Source organism: Dipteris shenzhenensis, chromosome 17 (genome assembly GCF_047967505.1).
Source record: "Dipteris shenzhenensis isolate YYH24624 ecotype China chromosome 17, Dip_SZ_1.0, whole genome shotgun sequence".
Lineage (NCBI taxonomy): Eukaryota > Viridiplantae > Streptophyta > Polypodiopsida > Gleicheniales > Dipteridaceae > Dipteris > Dipteris shenzhenensis.
This window is the reverse complement of record NC_141612.1, coordinates 1,037,611-1,046,470: the sequence shown is the minus strand read 5'-3', so window position 1 is coordinate 1,046,470 and position 8,860 is coordinate 1,037,611.

Here is an 8,860-nt window from a genome sequence, read left to right as displayed (position 1 = left end):
CCACACCTCAAGATCAATCACCTGCTTGATCCCATGCATATCTTCAAGAATGTGGCGTCTACCATTTGGTAACATTTGAATGGGACACGAGATTCCGCATGCATAAGGGAGGATCTAGGCACCACAGGGAGGATGCGTGAAGCATGGCCACAAGAGAGGACAAATGGGCATCTTTTTACCCCATGCACCATGGAAGTTATCAAAGCTAGAGATGGTGGTGGTGAAGCAAGCAGCTATCACTACAATTTATGCTCCCACTGGATGCATGAGGTGTTTGAAGGGGGCCTTCACAAAGAGCAAGAAAAGAGGTGTAACGAAATTATATGGCTTGAAATCTGATGATTGGCACAAGATGCTCCAAGTAAGTATGACTTAGCATAATCTCTTTTTCCTTACAAATTTGTCAGTGTAGAAGCAACATTGCTCATGTGTTCAGTTCATACTACCTACTAGCATTTCTCATAGTGCATCGAAGGATGTGAAGGATTGTATTTACAAGATGGGTGATCTTGTGAGGTACTTTACACTATACAAAATGTGAAGCGTATCAATGCTCCATGCAAGGTTTTTATATTGCTAATATGGTGCACTTTTTTCTTTCTAGGTATGTGAGCTCAAAGGAAATAGATCCCACCACGCTTGAGGATGCTCGAGTTATGTTAGTGGAGGTGGTTTGTTTAGTGGAGGAGACCTTTCCACGTTCTATTCTCACAAGCCAACTACATCTCATAGTGCATTTGGTGGTGGATGAGATTGCTATATGCAGCATTGTACATGCACGATGGTTGTTCTTTGTCGAGCGCTTCATGAAGACATTGAAGGATTTCATGAGGCAAAATGCAAGGCCTGAAAGTAGCATGGCCGAGGGTTGGTTGGTACAAGAGTCACTTGTATATATTTCTAAGTTTCTTGTTGATGTGAATAGCTCTCTCCCACGACTAAGGAGAGATGATAAAGACCTAAGGATGGCCTCTATTGTGCCTCTCAAGGGAAACGATGGAGCAAAGTAATGGACACAGAGTTGCTTAAGAGTCATTGCCAGCTCTGTCTTCAATGATCTATGTGCATGTTCAGTATCATGCCTCAACTTCTTGCCTACATAAGATAGGGTTGGCTTGAAACTTGGCACACCCTCTATCTTAACCCGGTACACTTTTCCTTCCACCCCCCACCTAATTCCTCAAGAATTGTCAATGCAACTAGTAGGAAGTCTACCGTTGTAGAGCACATGTCAGCAAACTTCATCCACAAGTCTATTTGTGCCTTGCCATCTTGACTTCTCATGTCTATTTTTTCTGATGAGCCACTTGCAACTTGGGTATAATATTGCATGGCGACGTTCGATAGTCTACCGGCCACACCTTTTTCCTTTTGATTTTTTCTATGAATGGTAGTGCGGGATTCCTTCCATTCCACGAGCCACCTATCCAACTTTGACTTTGCTGCGTCTGTCAAGGGCTCTGACTGCTTTACCATTTCCCATTGTGCAACTATATCACCTAGCACTCTAGGTAGGAAATTTAGTACAGCCTCTTTCTCCTCTATCCGCTCCACCTCTCCGTGCCTCGTCAGTCAAATTGAGCAAGTATGCGGTGATGCATTTCATCCAGCTTAGACTTGGTATGCGGAATGTCTCTCATTTTCTCCTCACTCAATGTTATAATATGTCGAACGCACACCCTACGGACAAGTTGTGCAACTCAATTCTCCAAGTGTCTCTCTCTCTCTTTGAAGGGGTGGCTGCCATGAGAAATGCAGAGGTATTGATCTATTTCACACAACAATCATTACGTAAGCACTCGTGAGGTTCTACTACCATGATGAGTCATGATGTGTACATGCAAAAACCAACTAATATGATTTAAGTAATTGAGACATCTAGGTCCAATCATAATGCATTACGCTAACACTCAACAGTCATAACAAAAACAAATGCAAAAAAATCAAGAAATAAAATTGAGATCTACACACATGCTAACATGAATTTTTAATAGATAATTATAATGTGGACCTTAAAAGCAATAGCGCGTCTCATACAAATTACTCCAACAAATCCTATCAGGCTATTGAAGAAGGATAGGCTATAAAAGACGAGTAGGAAAACATATAATAGCAATCACAAAGTAATGAACCAAGATGATCTAGATCAACATTGTGTGATCACACATCTTGAGCTCATTGGGAAGGTTGTCGTCGAGATGAATCCAGCCAGCCAAAGCAAGCCATCATCTGGACAATAATCGACTCTATTGACACCTACGTACAATATATATGAATATATGATAGTAGACCAAAGTGAGGTGAATCTAGCCGGCTGAAGAAAGCCATCACCTGGCCTTGATCATAATACTACCTAATAGAATGTCACTCGAGGCGAGATGAATCCAACCAGCCGAAACGATTCATCATCCATCCCCAAGTGATAAACATCACACATTCAAACACATATAAGCATGCATAAATAAGCATCATACATATTCCTCTCTTTCTATTCCCCTCTTAATTGGGATGAGGTGAATCTAGTCGGCTGAAGCAAGCCATCACCTGGCCTTAATCTTGATACTACTAGAACATCACTTGAGGCGAGATGAATCCAACCGGCCGAAGTGAGTCATCATCCGGCCCCAAGTGAAACACATCATGCAATCACACACATAGAAGCAAGCAAGCACAATCATATGACATATTTCTCTCAATTAAGGCAAGGTGAACTAGCCGGCCAAAGCGAGCCATCACCCAGCCCTAACTGAGAACAATAGCGAGGTTAGAATCTCACCAAAATCTTGGGGGAGAGCCAGAAACAGTGAAGATGTGAAAAACTGTAGAAAATTCCGGTGAATTTCGGTGGACTATAGAAACAAATGACGCAAAGGGGGCCTTTTATAGAATCCAATTCGACATACCAGTTGGTCTTCATGGCCAATGCATGCATGCCACACGTTCGGACCATGCACACCAATCGGTGTCACACCACATCGATCGGTATTTTCCCAAGTATACTAATCAGTGTGGTGATTCATCGTTCGGTTTGTTGTATACCAGTCAGTGTGGTGATTCACCAACCGGTTTATTTTCACCAACCGATAAATCCCAACACCCGTCGGTATTTTCAAGAAAATATCGGTCCGTGTTGGGATTTACCAGTTAGCTAGTCAACCGGTGCACATTGACCAATTGTAAAAAACGTGTTTTTTGCATTTTTAACATCCACATTCGTTTTTAATTCAAAAAACACGTTCTTTTCTCAAAAGAAACATACTAAAAAAATCCCAAGAGGGCTTGCAAGCACAAGAGCAAGCTAAGGCCTCTACAAAATTGGTCCACATGGAGATACATAGAAGAGAAGAAGCAGAGAAGTGCATGAAGGAACTCCAAGATAGGCTCGAAGAAGTGAGAAATGATGGGGACATGGTGGACAAGGAGCTAGAAAAGATGTGAAAGGATCTTGAAGATCACACAACAACACAATGCGTCCATAGATGCACACACAGATGCATTTTCTTAATTTTTAAGAAAAGTTACGGGCGCGTCTATTTGCACGTCTATTAGCACGTCTACAGACCCATTTCTATAGGTGTGTCTATATAACAAACAGATGCGCTATTAGATGCTCTATAAAAATTTAAATAAAAAGAAAGACACGCTAATAGACATGCTTATAGACGCTCTGCAGATTCTTTTAATAAAAAAAGGTAGAAATTTGTGTGGTTGAACAGAATGTTGTGTTTGTTGTGTGGTTGCAGGAATCCCATTTCTACAGTGTGCAATTCAATCCTTACAGCCAATCGTATTTAAATTAGCACGATTCCATGCATGTCTTTAGCCAACAATTATAATTTTGAATAAAACATTACAACTCCAAAACCTTTAGTTCACAAGACATTCCTTGATAGGACATTGCACAAGGAAATTGAATGTCAAAAAAATAAAAGGAGTGTAAATTAATTCATAGCTCAAAAAGTGCTTGTATATACATATAGCTCAAAGCCAATTAGCCACCTGTGGCTTCAAGTACAAAAAATAAGAGAAGTGTATATACAAGAGATTCTTCAAGTACAAAAAAGTAGCTAGCACTACTTCTACAACTAGTCTAAGTCATCTGCATCCTCACTCCCTTCTTCATCGCCTTCTTCCACAACAAGACAAAGCACCTACAAACGTGCACATAGACACGTTTCCATAACTTTAAAAAAAACTTACAGGTGCATCTATTTATGTGTCTATTGGCGCGTCTACAGACCCGCATCTAAAGGCACGTCTATATAACAGACAGATGCGCAAATAGATGCTCTGCTAGAACATAGAGATGCGTATATAAACGCATTTGTAGATGCGCGAATAGATGCCCTCTTGAACAAAGAGATGCGTACGTAGATGCATTTATAGACGCTCTGATAAACGCTCTATAGAATATTTTTTGTTAATAAAAGCAGAATTTTGTGTGCTTGAACAGAATGCTATGTATGTTGTGTATGCTATGTAGTTACAAGAATCCCATTTCCACATTGTGCAATTCAATTCTTACAACCAACCGCATTTTAATTAGCACGTCTACAGCCGACGATTACAATTTCGAATAAAACATTACAACTCCAAAACATTTAGTTCACAAGGCATTAATTTATAGAACGTTGCATAAGAAAATTGAAAGCCAAAAAAATAAAAAGAGTGTATATTAATTAATAGCTCAAAAAGTGGTTGTATGTACATATAGCACGAAGCCAAGCCACATCCTATGGCTTCAAGTATAAAAAATAAGAGGAGTGTATAAACAAGAGAGGCACGAAGCCAAGCCAGTGGCTTTAAGTATGAAAAAGAGTAGCTAGCACTACTTCTACGACTAATCTAAGTGAGATCTAAGTTCTCCGCATCCTTGCTCCCTTCTTTGCCCCCTTCTGCAACTCCTTCTTCCTCGTCTTCTTCTGCAGGGCCTTGTAAACGAGGGACAACATGTATCAAGGTATGAAAAATAAAATCTTTACTTACAATATTGACATTATTTAATTACTTTCAAATACCTAGGGGGGCGCTCCAGTAGCCTAGATATACTACTCCTTAGTAATCAACCCATCATCATAGATGTGCCTCCATGTATCTCCTTTGGGATGGTGGTAGTGGTAGGCTGTCTCAACAGGAGTAGGGTACCTGCCCACGATATCAAGCTGCAAGATGACACAATTTGCGGAGGGGTTAGTACAAAGAAACAACCTCCTAATAAACTACATAAACAATATAATTTGAGATCAATACTTACAAATTGGGCCTCCCATGATTCAACACCCCTTGCTCCAAAATGCACGCTTCCATATTGCTCCATTTGGATCCTTCGTGCCTCCACGTGCTGCAGACTGGGATCCGCCTTTGTTGCCTTCATTGCTTTCTTCCACTCACGCTTGTGAGTGGTGTGGCGGGCCCCTTGGTGGTTGACCTCCCTCGAGCCTGGCAATCTCTGCTAGTGCCTGCCTCTTATGCGAAGATCTTTTATTGCTAAGTATCGTAACAATCTTTGACTTGGCCCATTATCTGTGAACTGAACATTGGGAGGATTGGGATACCTAGAGCAAACAACAGTGAGGGTCTCATCGGCCAACCTTTTTGAATGGTCTTTGTAGTGAATAAAGCAATCTCTGTAGTTGTTAGCAATTACAGAGCACATGAAGGCCATGATGTCCTTCCCCCATGCATCCATCAAGATGCCTCATGTCTGGGTGATGTCATAGTAGATCGTACCATCACCCTTTGGCACGTTTGCATCATCTGAATCATCCCTGTCCCCACCATTACCCCTCCCAAAGCACTGTGCCATGCATCCCCCACCACTCTCCCTACTACTATGCCTGCTACCGTGTCGTGTCGAGCTAGTACACTAGCCACTCATAGTTGGAGAAGTGACTCTCGACTGCACGCGACTATGGTGACCACTCATAGCTGGAGAACTGAGTCTCAACTACATGGGAGTACACCGACGGCTCTGCGAGGCAGAAGGGCCTCCTGACAACATGGGGAAAGAGGCTCGGCTCTATTGCTGGCTAGGCTATCTCGACTCCACTGGGGTAATCTCAGTTGGTGTGGGGTTGGCGTGGTTTGGAGTCTGTAGTGCCGAACTCCTGGGGGGGTGTTAGACTACTCGTCATCTAGTCATATAAATCCCCAGGACTGGGAGGGTGTCCCAAAAGGTTATATGACTCCCGAAAGATGGTCTCTCGAAGATCAGGTGAGGCTGAAGAGCTTCTTGACCACATGATGAACTGAAGAAAAGAAAAAAACAAGATTACCGATGAACTGAAAAAAAGAAGGAAAAAGAGAGAAAAAGAGAGAAGGAAATAGAGAAGAAAAGAGAGGAAAATAGAGGAAAAGAGAGGAGAAAAAAATAGAGAAAAAGAGAGGAGATAAGAGAGGAAAATTACAACGAAAAGAGAAGGAAAGAGAGGATAAAAGAGAGAAGGAAAGAGAGAGAAAAGGTGAGGATAAAAGAGTAAAAAAGAGAGAAGGAAAGAGAGGAGAAAGGAGAGGAAAAGAGAGGAGAAAAAGAGAGAAAAAGAGAGGAGATAAGAGAGGAAAATTACCATGAAAAGAGAAGGAAAGAGAGGATAAAAGAGAGAAGGAAAAAGAGAGAAAAAGAGAGAAGGAACGAGAGGAGAAAAGAGAGGAGGGAAAGAGAGAAAAAGAGAGAAGGAAAGAGATGAGAAAAGAGATGAAAAGAGAAGGAAAGAGAGGAGATAAGAGAGAAAAAGAGAGACAAAAAGAGAGAAAAGAGAGGATAAAAGAGAGAAGGAAAATAGAGAGTGCAATCCCTTTCTTCAATCATGCTTTCCCTTTCCATCATTCATGCAATCCCTTTCTTCAATCATGCAATCCCTTTTCATCATTCATGCAATACATCTAAGACCATCAGCACGTCTATAGGTGCGGTTGTCTGTTTGCAAAGACAGACGCATCTATAGACGCGCTCTTAGACACGTCTATAGCTGCGCTCCGACAGACTCACTTTTTTTAGAACTTGAAAAGGACATGCGCCCGACACAAAAAAACAACACTAGTACCAAAAACATTCGTTCCCTTCATACAACAAAGGACGAATCCAAAGAGAGCAAATTCCAAAGAAGATCAACCGTCAAGAGACTTACCTTGGATAGAGGTATGGAAGCTTCTTGTCCTTCTTCAAAGCTGCTTCCTCAGGGGGGTCACTCATCATATGTAACCCTATCACATGAGTTCAACAGAAGGATATTTTTTATTTCTAAAATTTACAGAAATAAATATAGAAAAGGGGTACATTTTATTAATGAAAAATTTACAGATAAGGGATTTTAGAAATAGGCCTTGAACGCATGTGGTATAGAGGGTTTATACATAGTGACCCCCTCGAGGCTGCTTCTCTTTCTTCTCTTCCTTATTCACCCTCTGCTTCTCTTTCTTCTCTTCCTTATTCACCCTCTTCTCTTGTGTGCTTGGGGATGATTGTGTAAGCCTGGAGATGAGTGTGGGTGCTTGGAGATAAGTGTGGATGCCCGGAGCTATGTCTGTTAATAGCAAAGCAAGCCGCATGACATTAAAAGTATGTGAAAAAAAGCAAGCATGCTAAAAGTAGGTTCGAAAATCAGCTCGCACTCTGCATGCCTAAAAGTGTGTCTATATGCGCATCTAAAAGCACCATCGCGAAATATGGTTGGAGCAAAAAATCAAATGTATGTGTGATCAATTCGAGGAAACATGTATCGTGCACACAGAATTACACTCAATCATGTCTCAAAGTATGGAGAATGGGATGCAACCATAAATATGGTAAGTGTTAAAGAGTTAAGGTTGATTGAGATACTCATGGGTGTTCATGTGTTTGAGTTATGTTCCCATTTTAATTTCATATAGGATGCAGTGCCACACCCACATATGTTGCCCTATCCTTGTGTGTTCAATTCATACTGCCTACTAGCATTTCTCGCAGTGCATCGAAGGACATGAAGGATTGTATTTACAAGATGGGTGAGCTTGTCATGAGGTACTTTACAGGATACAAAATGTGAATATTGTATTTATAAGATGGACGAGCTTGTGAGGTACTTTACAGGATGCAAGCTGGTGTTCATACTGCTAATATTGCTTACTTTTTTCTTTCTAGGTATGTGAGCTCAAAGGAAATAGATCCCACCACACTTGAGAATGCTCGAGTTATGTTAGTGGAGGTGGTTTGTTTAGTGGAAGAGACATTTCCACATTCTATTATCACAAGCCAACTACATCTCATAGTGCATTTGGTGGATGAGATTGCTATATGCGGTATTGTACATGCATGATGGTTGTTCTTCCTCGAGCGCTTCATGAAGACCTTGAAGGGTTTTGTGAGGTAATGATGACCGTGATACGAGAGAGGAGGATGATCATGAGATAGGAGATACAGATATTGAGGCCATTACCCGTGAGGATGAGCCTACCATTGGTGATGCTCATTTCGATGAGCACATGAGGAGCACAAGTAGTAGTGGGTTGAATGTATTTGTAGATCTCAACACTGGTTTGGATTTTAAAGTAGATAGTTTGGCAAGGGTTGATCTCATTGAGGATGAGATTGAACCGTAGCCCATCATTGATATTGGCAAAACTATTTTACATATTGTCTCATTCTCCTCACCTCACTTAATTTTTGTATATGTGGCATGGGTTTGCAAAAAATCATTGATATTTTTATTAAAATTACATGCTTTGGTAATCATGGGCAATGTTTGGAAAGCATTGATGTACATTTATCAGGCTACCCCAAAATCTCACTTTTTGTATTCTCTATTTTGCGTCTAAATCCGCATCTAATTAACAGTGCAGATGCGCTGTTAGATGCGCTAATAAACATGCTAATAGACACGCT